This window comes from Vigna umbellata, chromosome 10, assembly GCF_029865625.1.
Source record: "Vigna umbellata cultivar VRB3 chromosome 10, Vumbellata_1.0, whole genome shotgun sequence".
Classification (NCBI taxonomy): Eukaryota; Viridiplantae; Streptophyta; class Magnoliopsida; order Fabales; family Fabaceae; genus Vigna; species Vigna umbellata.
In genome coordinates this window covers 5,304,673-5,330,285 of record NC_142174.1, presented here as the reverse complement: position 1 = coordinate 5,330,285, position 25,613 = coordinate 5,304,673, and the positions used below count along the sequence as shown (strand labels likewise).

The following is a 25,613-nucleotide window of genomic DNA, read 5'->3' as shown; positions in this document are numbered from 1 at the left end:
ACCAACGGTTCAGTTTTAGGTCTTTTGTGTTGATAATGTGTTGTTTGTGTGTTGTGTTTTGTCTTGTATGTTTGAGTGTGTGTGATTTGTTTGTTTAGGTTGTTTTGTGTGTTCAAAATTTTTGTGATATCGTTTCATGATTTTAGGGTGTTGTGACTTAGTGCATGACTAGGGGAAATCCTGGGCCTATACCACCCTTTGATCCTGAGATTGATAGAACTTTTCATAGGTTAGCTAGGCATTCTAGAAATTTATCTTTAGAGTCTGTTTTTGAGTCTGTTCCATTGGATACTGTGCATCCCACTGCTGAGTACTTTGTGCATACTGCATCTACTGCATCTGTTGCATCTGCACGTGATTCTGATTCTGATTCTGTTGTTTTTCACACTGAGAACAATATGGCACAACCTCCACCTCGTGGGAGGACCTTTAGGGAGATGGCTGCACCTGATTTCGATATCGAAAGCTTGTGCATCCAATATCCTGATGAGGACGTTCCATTTGTTCTCAAGACTGGACTGATCCATTTGTTGCCCAAGTTTCACGGTCTTGCAGGTGAGAGTCCTCATAAGCATTTGAAGGAATTCCACATTGTCTGTTCTAGTATGAAACCACATGATGTTCCTGAAGAGCACCTCTTCTTGAAGGCATTCCCTCATTCATTGGAAAATGTTGCTAAGGATTGGTTGTATGGTTTGGCGCCTAGATCCGTCACTAGCTGGGATGATCTGAAGAGGCTGTTCTTAGATAAATTTTTTCCAGCAGCCCGGACCACAGCTATCAGAAAAGACATAACTGGGATTAGGCAGCTTGGTGGAGAGAACTTATATGAGTATTGGGAGAGATTCAAGACACTTTGTGCTAGTTGTCCCCACCATCAGATACCTGAGCATCTCCTTGTCCAGTATTTCTATGAGGGTTTGAACAACATGGACCGTGGTATGATTGATGCCGCCAGTGGTGGAGCTATTGGAGACACCACACCTGCTGAGGCCAGGCAATTGATTGAGAAGATTGCCTCCAACTCCTAGCAGTTTAGCACCAGGAATGATACCATTGTGGTGAGGGGCGTACATGATGTTGTTGCCCAGTCTTTATCAGCTGTTGAAAGCAAGTTGGAAGGAAAGATTGACTCTCTCACGAAGTTGGTGACACAGTTGACTACCAACCAGAGATCTGCAGCTCCATCTGCATCTGTTGCACGGCTGTGTGCTATTTGTCCTTCTAGTGACCACTATACAGATGCTTGTCCTTCTTTGCAGCAATCTGCTGCCTCTGATGTGCCTCAGGCTTATGCTACGAACATCTACAACAATAGGCAGCAACAACAGCAAAATCATGACTTATCCAGCAACAGGTACAACCCAGGGTGGAGGAATCACCCCAATCTGAGATGGAACAATGCGCCACAACATCAACAGCAGGCACCACCTTTCCAGAATGCTGGAGCACCTAACAGATATGTGCCTCCACCAATGCAACAACACCAGAGGCAACAACAACAGCAGCAACAAGAGGCACCTACCCAGCCAATTGCCCAACCTTCCACTTCGTCTGAACCTTCATTGGAAGAGTTAGTGAGACAGATGACTATGCAAAACCTGCAGTTTCAGCAAGAGACTAGAGCTTCCATACAGAGTCTCACTAACCAGATGGGTCAGATGGCTACTCAGATAAACCAGGCGCAGTCTCAGAATTCGGATAAGTTACCATCCCAGACTGTGCAGAACCCAAGGAATGTGAGTGTCATAACCCTCAGATCAGGGAAGCAGATTGTTGTGCCTTCAGAGCCCGCTTCTACACCTACACCCGTGCCTGCTACTTGTCCTAGAAAGAACGACCATGACGGTCCGAGCAAGGCATTTGAGGTGGGTGAATCTTCTTCTCCAGCCGGTGGTTCTTCTTCAGGTGGATCTTCTCCCTCTTCCACCACCACCGCTGCCGCACCTTCTCCATTGGTTGACCGACCTATCCCTCTACCATTCCCTTCACGGGCACTTCCTAGCAAAAAGATGGAAGATGTGGATAAGGAAATTCTGGAGACCTTCAGGAAGGTAGAGGTGAACATACCTCTACTTGATGCCATCAAGCAGATACCGAAGTATGCCAAATTCTTGAAGGAGCTGTGCACACACAAGAGGAAGATGAAGGGAAATGAGAGAATTAGCATGGGAAGGATTGTATCTGCGCTTATTGGTAAGTCGGTCCCGCACATCCCTGAAAAGTGCAAGGACCCAAGTATATTTTGCATTCCTTGTGTGATTGGAAACAATAAATTTGAAAATGCCATGCTTGATTTGGGTGCTTCTGTTAATGTCATGCCTTTATCTATATATGCATCTTTGTCTCTGGGTCCTTTGCAAACCACGGGTGTGGTCATTCAGTTGGCTAATAGGAGTGTTACCCACCCAGCAGGTTTCATAGAGGATGTCTTGGTTAGGGTTGGTGAATTGATTTTTCCTGCTGACTTTTATGTTTTGGAAATGGAGGAGGGATTCTCTCATGGATCCGCTCCCATTATCTTAGGCAGGCCATTCTTGAAAACTGCCCGAACTAAGATTGATGTGTATGCTGGAACTTTGTCTATGGAATTTGCTGATATTGTTGTTCATTTTAATATCCTTGATGCAATGAAATTTCCAGCTGAGGACCATTCTCTGTTTAGAATCGATGCGTTGGATGACATTATTGATAGATATGTTGTTGATGATTTTGATTCTTTGCATAAGAAAGAGCATTCTTTTCTATCTTCTCTACATACATGCATTGAATCTGAATTTGAGAATGAGGTTGATTTTGAAGAGAATTTTGATATCCATGATGTTGATGATGTTTTTGATATGGATGATGTTGATAATGTAATTGTCATGGATATGGATTTGGAGCGTGATGAGATAGGTGTTACGCCTTTACCTGTGAATTCTTTGGAGTCAGAATGCACTAACCACCTTGTAGGAAGTACAAATGAATCTGACTTGCAGGCACCTACTCTTGAGTTGAAACAGCTCCCAGATAACCTCAAGTACGTGTACTTGGAGGATGATGAGAAGAAACCGGTGATCATTTCCACTTCCCTTGATTCTGTTCAAGAGGAGAAGTTGCTTGGTGTGCTGAGGAAGCACAAGAAGGCCATTGGTTGGAGTTTGGCTGACATACCTGGTATTAGCCCATCCACATGCATGCATAGAATTCTTTTGGAAGATGGGGCAAGGCCAGTGAGACAGCCACAAAGAAGGCAAAACCCCGTGATCATGGACGTAATCAAGAAGGAGGTGACCAAGCTTTTGCAAGCTGGGATCATCTACCCTATTTCAGACAGTCAATGGGTTAGCCCCATCCATGTTGTGCCCAAGAAAACTGGCCTCACTGTGGTGAAGAATGAGAGGGATGAGCTTATCCCAACTAGAGTGCAGAACAGTTGGAGAGTCTGCATTGACTATAGGAGGCTCAACCAAGCAACCAGGAAAGATCATTTCCCCCTGCCATTCATTGATCAGATGCTGGAGCGCCTGGCAGGTAAATCTCATTATTGTTTTCTTGATGGTTTTTCTGGTTACTTTCAAATAAATATTGCTCCTGAGGATCAAGAAAAAACCACATTCACCTGCCCTTTTGGCACTTTTGCCTATAGGAGGATGCCCTTTGGTCTATGCAACGCCCCTGGTACCTTCCAGCGGTGCATGCTTAGCATTTTTAGCGACTTTCTTGAGAATTGCATAGAGGTGTTTATGGATGATTTTACTGTGTATGGATCCTCCTTTGATGCATGTTTAGTCAGTCTGGAAAAAGTTTTGAAAAGATGCATAGAAACAAACCTTGTTCTCAATTTTGAGAAATGTCACTTCATGGTTGGACAAGGTTTGGTTCTAGGGCATATCATTTCTGAAAAAGGAATAGAGGTAGACCCCGCTAAGATATCTGTGATTTCGCAGTTGCCTTACCCCTCTTGCGTGCGAGAGGTGCGATCTTTTCTTGGACATGCAGGTTTCTACAGGCGCTTCATCAAAGATTTCAGCAAGAAGGCGCTTCCTTTGTCCAGACTGCTGCAGAAAGATATTGACTTCTCTTTTGATGACAGATGCAAGCAGGCGTTTGATTGCCTGAAGGAAGCTTTGACCACCGCCCCTATCATTCAGGCACCAGATTGGACAGCCCCATTTGAGCTCATGTGCGATGCGTCTAATTATGCATTAGGAGCTGTCTTGACACAGAAAATTGACAAGCTGCCGAGAGTGATCTACTATGCTTCACGCACTTTGGATGTTGCCCAGGCAAATTATACCACCACTGAAAAAGAGTTGTTGGCAATTGTTTTTGCCCTTGATAAGTTTAGGTCATATTTGCTTGGATCACCTGTTATTGTGTATACTGACCATGCAGCTCTAAAGTTTCTGTTGAAAAAGGCGGAGTCAAAGCCTAGATTGATCAGGTGGATGCTACTGCTCCAAGAGTTTGACTTGCAAATTGAAGACCGGAGTGGAGCACGAAATTTGGTTGCAGACCACCTAAGCCGGATTGAAAAAGCTGATGATGAAGCTGATGTGTTGCCCATACAGGATACCTTTCCTGACGAGAGTTTGTTGATGATTTCTTACTCTCACCCCACTCCTTGGTTTGCACACATTGTAAATTATTTGGTTGCTTCTGTTTTTCCTCCCTTAGCATCACGTGCTCAGATTGATAAAATTAAGAGTGATGCTAAGTATTATGTTTGGGATGACCCATATCTGTGGAAGTTGTGTAGTGACCAGGTTACTAGGAGATGCATTCCGGACCATGAGATTGACTCGGTCCTGCAGTTTTGTCATGCCTCCTCACCTGGTGGTCATCTGGGGATACAGAGAACAGCTCGCAGGGTGCTGGACTGTGGTTTTTATTGGCCTTCCATCTTCAAAGATGCGGAGAAGATCTGCAGCACTTGTGAGCCTTGTCAGAGAGCAGGAGGATCAATTTCACAGAGACAAGAGATGCCTCAACAACCTATGTTGTTCTGTGAGGTGTTTGATGTATGGGGTATAGATTTCATGGGTCCTTTTCCTGTTTCTTTTGGTTTATGTTATATTCTCCTTGCTGTGGATTATGTTTCAAAATGGGTGGAAGCTAGAGCCACCAGGACTAATGATGCTCGGGTTGTTGTAGATTTTGTTAGATCTCACCTCTTTTGCAGGTTTGGAGTGCCTAGAGCAATTGTTAGTGATCAAGGAACCCATTTTTGCAACAGATCCATGCAAGCTTTGCTCAAGAAATATGGGGTGACGCACAGAGTTTCTACACCATACCACCCCCAAACAAATGGGCAGGCTGAGATCTCCAACAGGGAGATTAAGAGGATTTTGGAGAAGATTGTCCAGCCCAACAGGAAAGATTGGAGCAATAGATTGGACGATGCTCTTTGGGCTCACAGGACAGCTTACAAAGCACCGATAGGGATGTCTCCCTACCGGGTTGTCTTCGGAAAAGCATGTCACCTACCGGTCGAGATTGAGCATCGGGCATATTGGGCTGTGAAGATTTGCAACTTCTCCATGGACCAAGCTGGAGAGGAAAGAAAGTTGCAACTAAATGAATTGGATGAGATCCGATTGGAGGCTTATGAGAACTCGAAGTTCTACAAGGAAAGGACAAAGAAGTTCCATGATAGTTCTATTGTTAGAAAGGACTTCGAGGTTGGCCAGCAGGTTTTGTTGTATAACTCTAGACTCGGCCTCATGGGTGGTAAGTTGAGATCAAAATGGACTGGACCTTTTGTTGTGACTAATGTTTACCCTTATGGTGCAGTAGAGATCCAAGGTCCATCTACAGCTAAAAGCTTCAAGGTGAACGGGCATAGACTGAAGCCTTTCCTCAGCAACCCTTCTTTAGTGGATGTAGTGGTGGAGGAGACGTCTTTGGTCCACCCCACCTATCCTCCCTTCTGACTCAGGGAGTTTCTTTTCTCCTTCCCTCCTCACTTTTAGTGCACTTTGTCGATATCTGATGATTGTTCTGATTGTTCGATCTACTGATTGTGACACACTGAGGACATTGTGTCGTTTAAGTGTGGTCTATTCGGGGAGGTTGTTTCTTTGTTCATGTTTCGGTTTTTATGTAGTTTGTTGTGTCTTGTGTACAGTTTTGCATACTTTTCGTAAATTCTGGATTGTGGTTAGGTTGTCAGTTTTCCTTCACTTCATTGATACTCTGAGATTTTGGATTCCTTGCTTTTCTTTGCTTGGAAGATGATCATGATGTTTGAGAGTTGAATTGATTGTGACACAAATGCCCTGTGTGAGAATTTGAGCCACTTGATGTTCTTTCTTGTGTGTGATATGTCTCTTGATTGCTTGCACATATGCCTTGGTTTGACTCTTGTTGATAACTCTTGATTGATATGCATGTTTGGAAGTGATAAAGGCAGCTTTGTTTTTGAGCCTCTCTAGCCAAATAAGCTTACCTTGTTCTAATCCTTTGAAAACCCTTTTTGAGCCTATACTTTCCCCCATTTCTTTGTTTTGAATGCTCATACACTAGCCCTAAGTGAAAAACCATGATTACCTTAACCTTAGGGAATTTTGGAGCTTTGGAAGTGTTTTGGGAACAAGTGTGGTCTCCTTGGGGATTCTGATGAGTTGGCTAGTTAGTTCCTCTTCTTGTTTTGTTTTTGTAAATATGTGGTGTATCTTGTCTCTTGAAATTGTGTGCTGAATAGAGAAAAGAAAAGAGACAGGATGAAAAAAAAGAGAGCAGAAAAATATAAAAAAAAATGTGAATAATTGTGAATAATGGAGTCAAGAAGAGGATGGAATTAGAGGTTGTGGGTGTGTTTGAATGTGTTTACACTTGTTCCCCATTGCTCCTCTGTTCCTTATGGTTTGTAGCTTCTTATCCAGATATATCCTCCCTTGTCCTTGGCCCCATTACAACCATGAAAAGACCTTTTGATTTGAACATGCATATGTGTTCGAGTGTTGATATTAGAGGTGATGGAATCGTACTTGACGTAGTCCTCCTTTTGTATTTTTACTTTTTATAGTTTAGCTCTTAAGGAGCATGGGTTACTATAAATACCCAGCTCCTTTATTGTATTGTCACTTTTGAGAATAATGAGAATTGAATTTTCTGAATCAGAAACTATTCTCTCTTGAAAGTCATAGGCTAGAGAGTCCAAAGACTTCCTCTAGCCACCTTCCAAGCACCCTTTCTATCTTTCATTTTCCATTTTCCACGGTGCTGCCTCTCCTCCACTGCCACATCTGGCACACGTCCACTCCAAGCCACATCAGCGCACGCGTCCTCTTTTTCCCTCACGCATCAGATACGCACATCCACATTCTCTTTCTCGTTCCTTCACTCTCGCAGAACTGTGCATCTCATTTCATCCTCGCACATCCTTTGCACATCACAGAGCATTTCACTTTCTCTCGAGTGCTCTCCTCTTCATGAGCCATTGCTTCCATCACGGTAATCCTCTTTTTCCTCACAGCTCCATCTTCTTCCACCATTTCTTTTGATTTCCACCGATTAAAACCTTGTTTCACCTTCGATCCAGACTTTTCACCGATTGTTTTCCTCCAATCTTATGTTTGAACCGATTAATCGGTTCATTTTGAGTTTTCCCTCTTTTCTAGGGTTCGTTCATGATTTTAGGGTTTTCTCTTCGAGTTTAACCTTCTGTTCTTGTTCTTCTTCGAGTTTTTGTCCATTCCGCTGCGTCTTCACTCGTCGGAGAAGCTTCGAGGAGTCCGCATCGAGCTCGCATAGCTTCGGTCGTCAGCTTCTCGGGCGTTCGTCCATCAAGTGGTATTCAGAGCAAGGTCGAACACGCTTCGAAGATAAGTATCACTTTCCTTGCGTCTTTTCGCTTTGTCTTGATTCTGAGTATTTTGTGTTGATTTGTTGTAATCTGTGTTTGTCTTTGTGTTCTGGTTTAACGCTGTGCGTTTAACTTCTTTCATTTTAGCGTTTATGTTTCGTTCATTGTTTCTGTTCTGAGTTTCCTTCAATTTCTGAGTTAAGTTTGTTTCGCCTCCCTATTTTATTCATTGTTTGTGTTGTTTCGATTTTGTTCTCACTGTTTCGCGTCTATGTTGAATTTTCTTCTTCTTCCGCGTTGTTCAACACATGCGTTTAACTGTCTTGCTTTGATTCAATCTCTTCATATTCGTTTAGGTTTCAATTTTGTGTTGAGTCTAATCTGTGCTTTGAGTCACTGTTTTTATCATTTTATTCGGTGAATCCAATTTGTTTGAGTCTTTTAATTTCTAAATCGAATTCTGTTTTGTCATAGTCATGTTAGTTGGTTTTTCTTGTTCATAACTTCAAGTTGTATTTCTTATTTGAGTTGTGTTTGTGGTGATCTGATTATATGTTCAATGTGCATACCGTATGAGCTATGACATTCAATACTGAGAGCTCGGATGCATGAAATGAGCAGCAGATCTGATTTGAATTTGCTGTTGTGAACTTCTTGTTTTAATAAGCTGTTGAATTTGAATATTGAAGCTATTCTGCACTTTTAAAATTGAGTTGGAATGCTGAGATGACTAGTAACAAAGTGTCAACCAGAAAAGCCGTGATATGCTCAGCATTAGCTTGGTTGTTAGTGTGAAAGTCACAGCAGAAATTACTTGCAAGCAGTAGGCCGAACTGCATATTTCATTGCTTGAGTCTTTTGCTTTGTTTTTGTTCATTTCAGTAGTAGATCATTGCTGGAATTCTGTATATTTAATCCTAGAGTCTTTGCAAACCGTTTTTAAACTTTCTAAACTGCAGAACTAAGTTGTTTCAATGCTTGTTAATCACTGTTTTGTTCCAAAATGAAATAAAGGCATGAGTTGAATAAATCAGTTCAAAAGAGGCAAATTCTGAAAAGAAAAACAAGGAACTGAACATGTGAATTTGAGTAAAAGCCTATGAAATTGTGTAAACTGGCCTTGAATGATCAAAACAAGCATCCTTAAACTTGTTCGAATGGATTTCAGTGTGCAATTGTGTCCAGAATTGAAATTGCTAAAAATAGGATATGGGACAAGTTCAATTTTGCATCTGAAACCTGTGTTCACCAACAAGTTCTGCAATTCATTACTGTATTTTTTTTATTTGCTTTCTTAATCTGTTCTAGATCCCTTGTTAGGTTCTGTTTGTGTGCTCACCTTATTCATTACTTTGTTTCTTGCTTGTCATTGTTGAATGTTCTGGTTTTGTCTCAGTGCACGTGTGAATTCTGATCTGCTGTTCCTAATTGAAGTTTTTTTTGTTTGCTTTTGTAATCTGGTCTAGAGTTGATCTTGAGTCAGTTTCTCTGTTGTGCTGTCAATTCCTTTGCTTTAGTGGCTGTCCTGTTCTGTTTTACCTGTCTGTCCATTACTTTGATCTTAGCCTAGCCTTTTCTGAAATGAGAAGCTTTTATACTTTGGTTTCTGGAATTTGAAAGAAGGTTTGTGTGCTTGGTAGCATCTTAGGTGGTGGTGGTCTGGAAGATTCTCCAGCTGTGTACTGCCAAGGGAGAATCTCCCTTCCAAACCTTTCCATTTTGAGTGCTTTAAGTTTTCAAAGTGAAGCCTGAGTGTAGTGAGTTTCGTGAGGCTAATTTGGCCTAATTCCTTGGCACTTTGAAATAGAGAATTCATTGTTAATCTAACTGTTTGTAATTGTTCATTGTGCAGGGAAAAGGAGTTTAGTGAGTAAACTAGAGCAACTGTGATTTGTTGCAACTGGAACTGCAATCACTGTTGTTTTAATTGATTATTGATTTCCTGGAACTGTTATTTGTGCTTGTGAATTTATAAACTGTCATTGCATTCATTTCAGTTAAAACATTGCTTGCTGAATTCATGATGTATTCACTGTTTTGAAAATGAATTGTGATTTCATGGTTTAATTGGGCATGTTGAATGTTGATTCTGATTTGATAATACCTATGGGAACTTGGTAGAGGCATAGGATTTTCAAATAATGTGCTAATTGTTCTATGAGCGTTTCTGGAAGTGCATCAACATTGTTTTAACTGCCAATTTTTGTATTGCATCATGTTAATCTTTCTCCATTGTTTTGATTAGTCTGGTGGTTGTCTAATTAGTTGGACTAAGGTTTGAACTTCATATATTTGAATCTGATGAAAATTGAGTACATTGACCTATGTGTGCATATCAGAATTTCAATGAAATAATTTGAGAGCTTAAACAGCTGAGATTTATTTGTGCAGATTTCCATTCTGTTTAAATTCATTGTTTAATGTTAGCTGAATTTTCTGCATTACATCATATCACTCTTTGTCCATTGGTTTGATCAGGTTTGATTAATTTGGAATTATTGTTTAATCAGTTTGGTTTCAGCCTTGAATTACACCCATTTGCAGCTGGTTTAATATCCATGTTTAGGTGTATTTTGTTGGAATTGATATAATTTCAGTGTGCAGATTTGAACTAAATCAGTGCAGGGATAAAGTGCAGACTAGGAGTGTTGTGTGCAGAGTTGATAAACATTTGGAGTCAAGAATTTTAAGCAGCAGCAGAATATCAGTAGAGCTTACAGCAAGATAGACCAACCATTTAATTAGGGGAGTTGTTTAATTTTGTTGCCTCTGGATTGCTTAATTGTTTCTGTCTTAGCTGGAAATTGATAGCATTGATGGTTGCTCTGCTGAATTGAGTGTGAATATTTGATTGCAGTTTGTCACTTGAGAGCAAAAACAATTTTATTAGCTGCCAGGATCAACTGTACCGAGAGAAAGGGAAGTTTACTACCCTATATCTTTGTCTGCCATTTGTTTTAATTAAGTGAATCCTCACATCAGTTTGTGCATATGTGTTTGTAGAACTTGATCAATAGAAATCAAGAAGATTTGATAGCAGCAGTACTAAGTTGAGCACGTGGATTTTCATTTGAACAAGGTGTTTGGGTCAGATCGTGGCAGCAGCAACATCTCTAATGGGACAGGACTGAGATTGACACGAAGCAAAGTGGATCACGTGAATGTGGGCACCAAGAGCACCGTAGCATAGGATTTCAATTTTTGTTTGTATTTGTACTGGGTTTGTGTTTGCCCACTGTTAGCTTTAGTTTTTGTTTTGTAAAAGGGCCTTTTATAAAGTCCAAGTGTTTAGGAAGAGTCCTTGGTGCTCTTTCAAACCCTTGGCAACTTTATTTGCTTTTATTTTTAGCATAGCTAGACAGGTGAATGTGTCTTGTTAGCCAAAGCTACAAGCTTCACCATAGGAGTAGAATTTAAATATTGATTTGCTTTATGTTTCACGTTTAGGGTGATTAGGCTAAAAGGGATTAAACTCTAAGCCTTTTCACACATTAGAGTCCGAGAGTCTAGTCTTTTAATTGTGCTTAATTGTATGTGTTTGTTTGTGAGTTGTGTCCTTTGATTTTAAAAGTGATTTTAGTTTAAAGGGGTAACTAGTAGTAACCTAAGACATTTCTGGCAAGGCAAGACTTGGTACTTAAGCAGTCTTCATGACTCACCTCTCTTACCTGGGACTTGTCTAAGTGTGAATCTTGTATACCTTTACACTAGAAACAACTTTTAAAAACAAAGATGTCTTCTTATGGTTCATATAGGTCTTCTAGGTTAGATAAAGTTGATGAAATGTTTAAACAAGCTAGGAATCTTCCATCCTTTGGTAAAGACATAGGTGCATTAACATACCTAGTTTGGGAAAAAGAAATTGATAAAATAAATCCTTGGTTTTGTGAAGAGAGTGAATATTATGTTCTTAGTATATATCTCTCTAAGTTAGAAGTGCATGCAAGTGAGTGGTGGGATGAAAGACAATATCATGTTAGGAAAGGTAGAAAGTCTTCCATACGTAATTGGCATGATTTAAAAGCTTGCATGAGAAGAAAGTTTGTGCCTTCAAGCATTAAAAGAAACCTAGAACTAATTAGGGATTGCATTGAAGATGGAAAATCATTTCTTGAGAGTTTAAAGGATCATGGGTTTCTTCGTAGAGAATTAGAATTTAGGGCAAGACTTAAAGAGATCAAGAATAAGAAAAGAGAAAGAGAGATTGAGAGAAAAGAAAAGGAAGAGAAGAAAGAGAGAGAAGAAATAGAGAAAAGAGAAGAGAGAAGAAGAGAGGAATTAAGAAGAGAAGAAGAAAGAAGAGAAGAAGAAAAGAGAGAAAAGCAAGAAAGAGAGAAGGAGGAAAAGGAGAAATTGTTCCTTATGGCAAAACCTATTCTTCCAAAGACCATAGAACTTAAAAGGGAAGGTTTCCAAATCTTTACTTCTTTTCCTTATGGCAAAACCTATTTTTCAATTTTTGACTTCTCTTTCAAACCAATTGTCATGGAAACATTTTCAAAATATGACAATTCAAATCTTGAGTTATTCTTATCTTTAAGAAAACTATTAACTCAAGATAAAATAGAATTTGGACTTCTAAAATTCTCAAAGATTACTAATCAAAGCATTAGAAGTTCTTATTCTCTTAAAGAAAAATTATTTCTTGGATTGATATTAATCGAAGATATATTTGATGTGTATTGCAGATTCGTGTTTGATCCAGGAGGAAGAAAACTAGATCTAAAAGAATAAGGCCACTCGAAGATGGCCATGCTCCCAAAGATTGTGTGGAGTTTCTTCATAAGGCGATTGTCAGATTTGAGGACAAATCTTTTTTTTAAGAGGGAGGGTATGATGGAATCGTACTTGACGTAGTCCTCCTTTTGTATTTTTACTTTTTATAGTTTAGCTCTTAAGGAGCATGGGTTACTATAAATACCCAGCTCCTTTATTGTATTGTCACTTTTGAGAATAATGAGAATTGAATTTTCTGAATCAGAAACTATTCTCTCTTGAAAGTCATAGGCTAGAGAGTCCAAAGACTTCCTCTAGCCACCTTCCAAGCACCCTTTCTATCTTTCATTTTCCATTTTCCACGGTGCTGCCTCTCCTCCACTGCCACATCTGGCACACGTCCACTCCAAGCCACATCAGCGCACGCGTCCTCTTTTTCCCTCACGCATCAGATACGCACATCCACATTCTCTTTCTCGTTCCTTCACTCTCGCAGAACTGTGCATCTCATTTCATCCTCGCACATCCTTTGCACATCACAGAGCATTTCACTTTCTCTCGAGTGCTCTCCTCTTCATGAGCCATTGCTTCCATCACGGTAATCCTCTTTTTCCTCACAGCTCCATCTTCTTCCACCATTTCTTTTGATTTCCACCGATTAAAACCTTGTTTCACCTTCGATCCAGACTTTTCACCGATTGTTTTCCTCCAATCTTATGTTTGAACCGATTAATCGGTTCATTTTGAGTTTTCCCTCTTTTCTAGGGTTCGTTCATGATTTTAGGGTTTTCTCTTCGAGTTTAACCTTCTGTTCTTGTTCTTCTTCGAGTTTTTGTCCATTCCGCTGCGTCTTCACTCGTCGGAGAAGCTTCGAGGAGTCCGCATCGAGCTCGCATAGCTTCGGTCGTCAGCTTCTCGGGCGTTCGTCCATCAAGAGGCTTGCCAAGTCTGTTGTTGTTTGCTTTCTTGAGTGCATTGAGTGACATTGATTTACCTTAAACACTTGAGAGAAACACTGATTGTGTGCATCTGTGAGGCTCTGTTGCTGTTGATTCATCTCTTGAACTGATTGACTGCTTTCCTTGTACTGAATTGTTTGGATGATTCTTTGAGTATGTGCTTTTGTTGACTCTGTGTTGGATTCTGCCTATACCTTTTACCGTCCAGAATTTTGTGAGAATTGTGCAACTGTGTTTCTATTTTGGAGTCTTTGTTGTCTGTCTTTCGAGTCTGTGTCAGCTCCCTGATGTTTGAGTAGTTCCCTGGTTTTCGTCTTGGTTTTGCCCAGGAGTGCAAAAGACTAAGTGTGGTCTATTTTGATGAGTCGTTAATTCTGGAATTATATTTAGTTTATTGCACTTAAATAAACCAGGGAATTGTGTTTAATTGTTTGTTATTTCCCTGTTTTCCGAATTCTGCTCAATTTGGTCGGAAATTTGTAATTGTGCTAATTTGGGTTTTCTGAGCTGATTAAGTGCATTTTTGAAGTGCAGGAAAATTTCGGAAATACATTTTGGGACATCAGGAAGAATGCCGAATAAATTCAAGACTCTCCACACAGACATTTTTGAATTAATTAAATTGTAATTCAGTAGTTTAGAATTTCTGTATCAACTCTTACATTATGGGTCAATTTTTGGTAAATTAGAGTAGACCCAAAAATTAGAAGTTAGTGATTTAGACCTAGGTTTTTCTTTTGTGTGGACCCCACCCTTATTAAAGGTGACCCACAGCTCTTGAAAAGCCCTAGCCGCCACTTGAGAGGGACCACTTTTTCGGCACTTTGTTTTTGGCACTGTTTTTAGTTTTCTCTTCTCTCGGTCTTGGAGTTTTTGGAGGTTTTTGTTTTGAATTTTCCCTGGGAACTGAAAACACTGTATGGGATGAATTGAATGGGAAGCACACCGTTTTCGGCTCGCATCCTTTTTGGCATCGAATCTTTAATTTAAGTTTGATTCCAGCGTTGGTGTGCATTCAGCTACTGTTACATTGATTTGAATTTGTTTTTTTTAATTGGAGAATGAAGCAAGCATGCGTGCTGCCACGTCCAGTAAAAGAAGCGCACAAGTGAATTGGTCTAGCTCATACGGTGCTGGAATTAATTTTCCTTGCGGGACAGGAGCGGATTCCATCTTGGAAGAGAGGATTGATTTTGTTGAAGTTGATGCACGGAAGGAGCTGAAGCAGGGAGAATGAAATGGAGATTGAGAGGTGAAGAGTAGGTGTGCACGGAAGTGGAGCCCTTTTTATTTTCTTTACTGCACCAAGGGAGAATACATCCCAAACTGAAATTAGGATGAGCTGGAAGCATGACGTGTGGGATGTGCAGGGGTAGAAACAAAGAGAGAGTTTGCATGAATTAAGATTGGATGGAGAGGTGCCACCGAGTTACTGCTACTGCTGTCCGGTGCAGGGAGTGGTCATGAATGATCATTTGTTTGTGTTAAAAAAAAACATAAGAAAAGGTGCCAAGGATTTCTGGAAGAAAGCAGCATGGTCACGGAAAGTGGAGATTTCTTTATTTCATTTTAGACTTCACGGCTTGGCTGGAACGTGGTGGAAGCAGAGGTGTCACAAGCTGGAAGCACTCAAGCAAGCATTTCTAGGAGCTGTGTGGTGTGCGCGTGAACGTGTGAGGAAAATAGATGAAGTTTTGTGATTGCTTTGGAAAGCACCGTATTGGTTACTGGAAGAAAGAGAATGCCTTTCTTTAATTCTTATTTCATTGTAGCATGCACATGTGACACCCACATGGAAGCACGGATTGCATTGTAGATGCAATTCCAATTTACCTTTGACTTAAGGGATGCACATGGGTCACGGTTAGTGGTAGGAAAAAAATTTAATTTCTTTCATTCCTTTGCCTGAGAATGGTTTACGTTATATGTTGAATTGATTTTCTTCTTCTTGATGGTGAATTGTGTTTGAATATTTATCTATTGTATTGTTTTCTTTAAAAGTTTTCATGCACTTTAATGCTTTCAATTATATTCAGTTGTATGTAATTTTTATCCGCAAACAAAATCACAAACCCCCCCCTTTTTTTTTCCGTGTGTGATCTGAGACTGAACCGCAATATTGGTCCTTGTGAGACGACCTAGGAGTCACTTCCTAGTTTATACTGCATTCTTTTATGCACAAATTTTGTGGGAGGTGCGACCCTCTCATCACCTGCTGTTGATGCTGTGGCGCATTGTTCCATCTCAGATTGGGGTGATTCCTCCACCCTGGGTTGTACCTGTTGCTGGATAAGTCATGATTTTGCTGTTGTTGTTGCCTGTTGTTGTAGATGTTCGTAGCATAAGCCTGAGGCGCATCAGAGGCAGCAGAGTGCTGCAAAGAAGGACAAGCATCTGTATAGTGGTCACTGGAAGGACAAATAGCACATAGTCGTGCAACAGATGCAGATGGAGCTGCAGATCTCTGGTTGGTAGTCAACTGTGTCACCAACTTCGTAAGAGAGTCAATCTTTCCTTCCAACTTGCTTTCAACAGCTGATAAAGACTGGGCAACAACATCATGTACGCCCCTCACCACAATGGCATCATTCCTGGTGCTAAACTGCTGGGAGTTGGAGGCCATCTTCTCAATCAATTGCCTGGCCTCAGCAGGTGTGGTGTCTCCAAGAGCTCCACCACTGGCAGCATCAATCATACCACGGTCCATGTTGTTCAAACCCTCATAGAAATACTGGACAAGGAGATGCTCAGGTATCTGATGGTGGGGACAACTAGCACAAAGTGTCTTGAATCTCTCCCAATACTCATATAAGTTCTCTCCACCAAGCTGCCTAATCCCAGTTATGTCTTTTCTGATAGCTGTGGTCCGGGCTGCTGGAAAAAATTTATCTAAGAACAGCCTCTTCAGATCATCCCAGCTAGTGACGGATCTAGGCGCCAAACCATACAACCAATCCTTAGCAACATTTTCCAATGAATGAGGGAATGCCTTCAAGAAGATGTGCTCTTCAGGAACATCATGTGGTTTCATACTATAACAGACAATGTGGAATTCCTTCAAATGCTTATGAGGACTCTCACCTGCAAGACCATGAAACTTGGGCAACAAATGGATCAGTCCAGTCTTGAGAACAAATGGAACGTCCTCATCAAGATATTGGATGCACAAGCTTTAGATATCGAAATCAGGTGCAACCATCTCCCAAAAAGTCCTCTCACGAGGTGGAGGTTGTGCCATATTGTTCTCAGTGTGAAAAACAACAGAATCAGAATCAGAATCACGTGCAGATGCAACCGATGCAGTAGATGCAGTATGCACAAAGTACTCAGCAGTGGGATGCACAGTATCCAATGGAACAGACTCAAAAATAGACTCTAAAGATAAATTTCTAGAATGCCTAGCTAACCTATGAAAAGTTCTATCAATCTCAGGATCAAAGGGTGGTATAGGCCCAGGATTTCCCCTAGTCATGCACTAAGTCACAACACCCTAAAATCATGAAACGATATCACAAAAATTTTGAACACACAAAACAACCTAAACAAACAAATCACACACACTCAAACATACAAGACAAAACACAACACACAAACAACACATTATCAACACAAAAGACCTAAAACTGAACCGTTGGTCCCCGGCAACGGCGCCATTTTGATGAGAGGGTCGCACCTCTCACAAAAGTTGTGCATAAAATTAATGCAGTATAAGCTAGGAAGTGACTCCTAGGTCGTCTCTCAAGGACCAAATTTGGTTCAAGTCTTAGGTCAAACACGCAGGGGGGGTTTGATGGTTTGGTTGCGAATAAATAAAAAAGCGTTTTAAATAAAATTCAAAATAGTAAAACTATATTAAGACAGTAAAAACGGAACTGATACATTAAAATGAAATTGTAGCAACTGGAAATAGTAAAATCAATTCGAAACATCTAAAATACAGAAAATGAGTTCAAAATATGATATAAAATATTTTAAAGCAAAGGAAATGAAAGAAAATAAAACTTATGACCCATTCATCTACCAAAAGAAATTAAACATTGCAAATGCTTATAAAGAACTACCTCCTTAACCGTGTCACCACATCTCCAACGTATCCTACTTCTTTTCCCAAATAAAAATTCCACACCTCTGCACCATCTTCCTTCAATGATTAAACTATAGAGAATAAAACTTTCTAGCCTCTTGAAAGTACTCCATCACCGTGCACACTATGGTCCACATTCACGTGAATCACTCTTCTACCTAATCTACTTCTTCATTGCATAAATTAAAAGCCATTCTCTTTTCTTCCAGCATGGCCCCTACAATGTGGCAGCAACAGCTCCTACCTACTCCCATCACCTCTTCATCAAACCGTGACCTCCTAGAGCTTCATCAACCAAACATCAATTTAAAATTCCCATTGCACGTAAGCAGGCCCCTTTTCCATGTGTTTCCTTCTTTTTCATTTAATAAAAATGCTCAAAGAAAAACCAAAGTCACGGCTGGACAAATCCTCTTTACTAAATGAAAAGGCTTTTAATTGTACTCTACCATTCTCGTACACACCATTCTCTCCCAGTTAGAAAAGAAATGAGCTTCTGCTCTTCTTCTAGCGCAACACGCCTACACCAACCAGTGCCAGCTCCTACTTGCATCACCGTGCTGCTCTTCTAGCACAACACACCTCCATTTCATTCTTCTTGCATCCAATCCCCGTGCACAGCTCAACACGCGTTCCAGCGTTCTACACACACCATGCCATTCTTTGAATCTCGTGCTTCACGTTCAGCTACTCATCCCCGTGCACTCCCCTGCGGCTGGCTCCTAGCACCTCTAGCACCGTTTGCTTCCAGCAGTGACATCATTTAACTCTCAACCCTGCTTGCAGCCGTGGCAATAGTGTGCTTCTTCCACCAACCAAACCGTACAGCAACTCTCGCACAAAGAAAGTAGAATTCTACTCACCAGCCAAGATGAAAATGATTCACCGAATGCACTTCACAAGTCCTGGAATCAGCGTATCCTCTTCCAAAATAAAGCCCACCATACAGTTTAATAATGAAGCACTACTGGACCTAAACTTCACTCTAGTTCATGAGCCAAAATGAAATTAAATGGCAAACTGAAAACGAAACTCATGCACAAGTCAAAGCAAGAAAATTAAATTTCATAAAAGCTTCCTTCGCAACAGTGTTTTCAGCCAAAGAAAAATTTCCCCAAAACCAAAACCCGAGAGAAATAAACATTTCCAAAATGTGTGGCGGCTGGCACCCTCTACGGACGTGTGTCCTCCCTTTAATAGGGATGGGGTCCACACAATAAAACCCTAGGTCCAAGTCACTAACTTCTAATTTTTGGGTCTACTCTAATTTACCAAAAATTGACCCAAAATATAAGAGTTGATACAGAAATTCTAAACTACTGAATTACAATTTAATTAATTCTAAAATTTCTGTGTGGAGAGTCTTGAATTTATTTGGCATTCTTCCTGATGTCCCAAAATGTATTTCCGAAATTTTCCTGCACTTCAAAAATGCACTTAATCAGCTCAGAAAATCCAAATTAGCACAATTACAAATTTCCGACCAAATTAAGCAGAATTCGGAAAACGGGGAAATAACAAACAATTAAACACAATTCCCTGGTTTATTTAAGTGCAATAAACTAAATATAATTCAAGAAATAACGACTCATCACCGTCCAAGAACACGCAAGACACTACACAAAAACGGACCGAAAACGATTTTTAATCGGTTCAAATCAAAGATATTTCATCACAGTGCAATGTAAGCGGATTAAAAGTAAATTTAAACGGTCCAAAACAGAGAAAATGAACCTCGAAAATCAATGGCGCAGCAGCAGCGTTCGCGGGGAAGACGATGAACAGTGAGCGTAACTGCTCGCGGGTTCGCGTTCCCCATTTTAATACTATTAGACGTCCGGTACGCTTGGGCCCGACGTCTATAATATTATAGACGTACGGCCCATCACTAATATGACGTCTTTAGGAATTTAAAATTGATATTCACAGGGCTTTGAGACATTCGTTAAAAATCTACTTTTCAGGTTATCTACTTTTCAGGTTAGCTACTTTTCAGGTTAGCCACTAATGAGAAAGTGAGTGGAAGAGAGATTTTCTAAAGAGGAATCAAAGGAAAAATGTAGAGAACCTTTAGAAAATTGTTTAGGAGTGTGTGTGCAAAGAAGAATCTGAAAATAGAAGCCAAAGCGCGACTTAGGGTATACAAATACCCCAATGGGCTCGGGTTCCGCTAAGGGGCAATCTATGTCCATTCTGCGACACTACCGCTCAGCGGCACTTTCGGGAAGTGGTCTTCTTCCTAGCTTAACCTAGGTGCCTCCTACTCATGCCCCTCACTTGTTCCCTGCAATTAAATTCTCAGATCACTCATGCAAATTCCTATCATGCAACTAAAGCAGAACAAACAAAAATATAATCAATCAACTAGGTTGCCTCCCAGGTAGTGCTTGTTTAACGTCATGAGCCTGACCCAAAATCCTCCAGCACCCTTCAGTAGATGCAAATCTTTCTTACCAATACCCATCAGTAGGTGTATACAAACATAGTATCCTTCAGTAGATACTCTTCCGCCTAACATCCATCAGTAGATGTAAACCCTGTAACAAACTTATAACAAAAACAAAAATACCCAAAAGTTCAAAATTACATCACCAAACCAAAAATTAAAAGTTCTTAAATAACTGGGTTGCCTGATGACTTAAGGCAGGGACCCATTACTAGAAGTATGGCTAGAAGAATCCAAGAAGAGCTTGAAGATATGGATACAACAGGGCAAGTTCTCTTCCTTCATTTTAAGTGGAATTTGGGAGATACCAAGAGAAGGGGCAAATCTGTCCATATGAATGTCCAAGTTGCTAGCTGCACCACCACGCTTTGCTAAGCAGACCATAGCAACATCAACACCCATAGACCACGTGCTGATTTGGTTTTTAACACATTTTTAATAAGCCTTTCTAGAAGGCCTTCATATTTTACACATGGGTCACCACATGGCAGCTGATCCATCATTCTCTGTACATTACTTCCTTGCTGCAGCTCCATGATTAGCCTATAAAATAATGGCAGCCAACTTTGTAAAAACACTTTTGATGATTAATGAGTTTTGATTCTGCTGATGCATTTTCCAGCACCTAAAACTCTGCCCAAAAGTCATCCCAATGAGCTTCCCTTCTCCATCTAGCTTCCTTCTAGTGGAAGGCCACCTGAGCTAGTTCTCCACCTTCCAAACAGGTCCTCAACCATCACTTACGCTACTTCCTTTTTTCACTCTGCATCTCCGCTGCCATCTCTGGATTCTCCTTCCCGTTGCATCCAATCTGTCACTCTTGCTGGAGCAACTTCATCATTGCCTCCCAGCAAGCGCTCTTTTAACGTCACTTGCTTGACCCAATAAAGCTCATGTTCCATCTTCTTCTTTTTTCTTTCTACTGAACTTCTTCAGAAATTTGATCAAACCAGGAACCTGTTGCAATGTCTCAATCATAGGAACTTTAATCTCCAATTTCTTGAAGATTTCCATTAAGCACTTAAATTTCTTTTCCTTCCTATGATACTTCTTTGGATGACGAAAGGGTTTTTCATATGATTCTCTCTCTCTTCCTCTCGTCCTCTTTCTCTTTTTTCTCACTTTCTTTTTTTCTTTTCTTTTTTTACTCACTTTCTCAATCTTCAGACAAATTTTCTCTTCTTCTTTCTCTTCTCTCTCTTTTTTCTCTTCTTTTTCCAACTCAACTTTTTCAACATTTACATTCACTAGCACTTTACATTCTTCCCTGGGGTTAACCTCAGTATTAGCCCCAAAATTTCTTTCAGGCCTTTCTTCCAACAGCTTAGTAATTTGACCCATTTGCATCTCCAAGTTCGTAATAACAGCTTCAGTGCTCTTTTGAGTGGATGCAGTTGCCTGTATGAATTGTTGAAGAGTTTCTTCCGTCCTTATTAATCTTTCATTAATTGTAGCTATTTGTTGCCATAAGGTTGGTTGGTGTTGTCGCTTGTGAAATTGCCATGATTGTCCAGCTTGCCCATTTTGTCCTTAACCAATACTTGGGTGTGGTTTCCACTCTTGGTTGAAGTTCCCCTGGCGGTATGGAAATTGATTGGCCATGAAATTAGCATCCTCTAAAACTTCCATTGGAAAGGCCCATTGACCATTGATATGGTCACACCAAATAATTCACACATCTGAGATTGAACTTGTGCAACAGTCTTTAACTCTTTTGGCAGTTGTGCAAGTGCCTTTGTGAGATTCTCCAATTGTTGAGTTAGTATCTTGTTCTAAGCTAGCAAGGCATCATTGGATTGCAACTGTAGAACTCCTTTTAGTTGAATAAGAGCTCCTCTTTCATTGTTCAGCTCATTATCATTAGTAGCCATAATTTCAATTATTTATGTAGCTTCCTCTGGAGTTTTCCATTTGATATTTCCTCCAGCTGAGGCATCAAGCATAATCTTGGATTGTGAAACAAGACCTCCAAGGAAGATTAGGACTACTTCTAATTCGTCACACCCATGCGTGGGAGTCTTTCTGAAGGGCCCAGATGTCTATAATATTATAGACGTCCGTCCCCCCCCCTCCCCACAATGGACGTGTAAGGGGGTTGATGATAATAGTTGAAAAACTGTTATTTTCATGCTTAAAATTGATACTAAAAGCAACCTTTAACACTTAGAAACTAGCTTGAAATCATGCTTTTGGTCATGTTTTCAGAAATAAGAGAGCTGGACAGGTTTATGCTTGATTTCAGTGTTTTTGTGCAGGTTTGAAGGTGAATTTGGTGAAAGAAGTGAAGAAGGAGAGAAATGGAATCAGAAAAGACATCAAAAAGTGCAAAAAGAGAAGCCGCAAGTACCGCTCAGCGGCAGTTTACCGCTGAGCGGCACTCATGAGGTCACGTTTGATCCGCTGAGGGGCAAAATGGCCGTTGGGGGAAGAAACCAACTCACGCACTTACCGCTGAGCGGCAGTTTACCGTTGAGCGGCACTTTTATGGGCTTGGGCCTAATTTTTCTGTATTTTTAGAATAGTATATAAGCTTTAGGACATCCTAGGGTTTGTATTTTTGGCAGAGACTAAGCAAATACTCTCTTTTCCACCCCTTTGAAGGAGGATCTTAGATGCTTAGGCTACCTCTTCACTTTTTAGGGTTTTATCTTTCATTCTTCCATTATTATTCATCTAGTTTCACGATGAATATAGTGAACTAAACCTTGTATTGTTGTTTGGGAATCAATGTAGTCTTGTGAAACTCTCATATATGGAATTTGTTTTAACATCATACTTTTAAGACTTATGCTTTCTTTCATCATTAGTTAGGGTTTTTCCTCTTTGCTTAATGCTTGCTTTGTTTAACTCATTCATTGCCATGATTATTGATTTTGTCGATACGGGAACGTACGGGGAAATCTAGATCCGGGGAATTTCTCCCAATAGTATATTGGTTGCCGTTAAGCTCCTGCACTTAAGAACTAATTACTAGGAATGATAGGAATTGTATGAACTCGTAATTAAGGATAGGCCTTCTTGCAAGGTGATTTAGAGAGTGGCATTAACAACTGATGAAAAGAATGTTGAATTCCTAAAGTATATGAGAGTGGATAAGATGAAATTGATAACCCCAACAACATACTCATCCATCTATTTCATTGAAGTATTTGTATTCTGTTTTCGCCATTGATCAAATTCATGCATACATGTTTATTTACTGTCTTTTGCATATTAAACTCGAATCAATTTGTTCTTAAGTCTTAAATAATCAACAAATCACATAACTAAACTAGGCCGTGAGTCCTTTGGGAGAACGATACTTGGTCTTACCGAGTTTTATTACTTGAAACGATTTGGTCACACTTGCCGATTGTAAAACAAGTTTGTGGCGCCGTTTTTCGGTGTTCATAAATTTGTCATCAGCTCACAAGGAAGTTGAAGCATTTATTTGTTCAGTCTCTTAGACGTCCGTTGTGGGAGGGGACGGACGTCTATAATATTATAGACATCTGGGCCCCTCCCATGGACGTCTAAAATCCCCCACGAATATCAATTTTAAATCCCCAATTATAAACGTCGGGGCCCAATAGTACTGGACGTCTAATAGTATTTATACTAAAACGTGAACCCGCGAGCAGTTATGCTCACTGTTCATCATCTTCCCCGCGAACTCTCTCTGCGGCATTGCATTTCCAGGTGCGTTTTCTCTCTTTTGGACCGTTTAAATTTACTTTCAATCCGATTACATTGCTCTATGATGAAATATCTTTGATTTGAACCGATTAAAAATCGTTTTTGGTGCGTTTTGATGTAGTTTGTTGTGTGCTCTTGGACAGCTTTTTTAACTGTTTTTGGCCTACGTTTTAGGTCGTGCCCTCCTCGATTTCCCTCCCTTTCATTTGGAATCTACTTTTCAGGTTAGCTTGTTCGTTGATAAAGGTTTTTTTTATGCATGTTATTGGTTTTTGTGTATGCATGTTTTTGACTGTAAGGTATGCATGTCTATAGACGTCTGCCAGTGCACAAATGGACGTCCAACCCCAGCCCTACCACAAAACAATTCAGGCAGGTGGTCGTTAGGGGATAAATCTCGGACGTCTGTGTAGACGTCGGGGGAGGGAGGAGACGGACGTCTCTGGGGACGTCAAACAGCCACGTGGGGACGTCTATATGGACGTCCGAAGGTGTACACCGGACGTCTGGATAGCCGTCGGGCCTGACACATCAGATGTCTATATACACGTCTGATGTAGACCCCCCGACGTCTGAGTAACGTCACCCACAAAGACGTCGGGGGAAGGTCGGACGTCAAAAGGCCAAAAGAACGGACGTCTAAAGCTCTTTCTGCACTAGTGAATCCAAATTGAGCATGATGGTGTCAAGCTAATGACTTTAAAGAAGCGCTTGCTGGGAGGCAACCCAGTTTTCTAAACCCTTCTTTTTAATTTTTGTTATTGTTTTGTTTTTGATGTGTCTAACGTGATCTAGTATGCAATGGTATGTTCTGGGTTGGGGTGAATGTTTGTGGTATGATGCATAAAATTTTGAAAGTCAAATGTAAAATGTGAAACTTTGAGTGGGGACAAGGCCCAAGCTAGTGGAGAAGGTGGCACTTCCGGAGCTACAGTTATGGATGAGGATGAGGATGATGAGGATACAAATGCAGATGAGGATGATGTAGATGAAGATGATGAGGATGAAGATGATAGCAGAGGATGATGAGACACCAGCATTTACTGATGGATGTCGCTCGATCAGGATGTGTCTTTGTCTTTATTTTTATGCATGTTGAACTTTGTTTATTTTATTTTGATTTTAGTGAGTTATGTACTTGGTTAAATGGATAGTGTGTGCAATGGTTTTGATAGACGGGGTCCAAGTCCAATTAGTTTAGTGTAGTATTTCTTTTACTTTTATTAAAACATGTGTAAAAGGTGTTAGGCATGTGCTAGAAAGGAGGGACTTTTAGTCCTATATATAGACATGTCATCACCTCTTATAAGACACTTTTGAGAATAATGAATTAAACTTTCTGTAGAGAGAACTCCAGAATTTAATTCCCTTGAAAGTCAAGGTTAGAGAATCCCAAAGGATCTCCTCTAGCCATCTTCCATTCACGCTTCATCTTTCATTTTCCATTTACACTTCAAAACTCTCCTACCTCCACGTAACCATTTGGTTCTCCACTCTGCCTCAGCCCCGTGGATTGCTTACGCCATCGCTGCCACATGAGCTTATTCCTCGCGAGTTTCCCTCAGTACAACACTACATTTTCATTTCGTGAAGTCTTCATCTACTTCACTCTCGAGAGAAAGCTCTTACACCACGAGCCACATTGTCATCGTAGAACCTCACCTTTCTCGCCGATTAAAATCACCTCTCCATCGTTCAAATCCGCTTCCGCATCAAACCTTATGTTTTCAACCGAACAATCCTCGAATCTATGGATTGTTCATTACTGTTCCTCTTCGACTCCAAAACCTAGTGTTCTTGAGGAAATCTATTTCTTCCGCTGCTTCCTGGTTCTTCAGCTCGATCAAGTCCAGATTTCACGTCGCCTCTTGATTCAGCTCAAGCCTTCAACTATCATGTGGTATTCAGAGCCTACGTTAGGCGCGTCTGCTTGAGCTAAGT

At 40.5% G+C, this 25,613-nt stretch overlaps 1 pseudogene; it reads left to right on the top strand.

Annotated features, from left to right (window-relative positions):
* Positions 1 to 24,698, top strand: LOC148191729 (uncharacterized; annotated as a pseudogene).
* Positions 24,699 to 25,613: the final 915 nt, after the last annotated feature.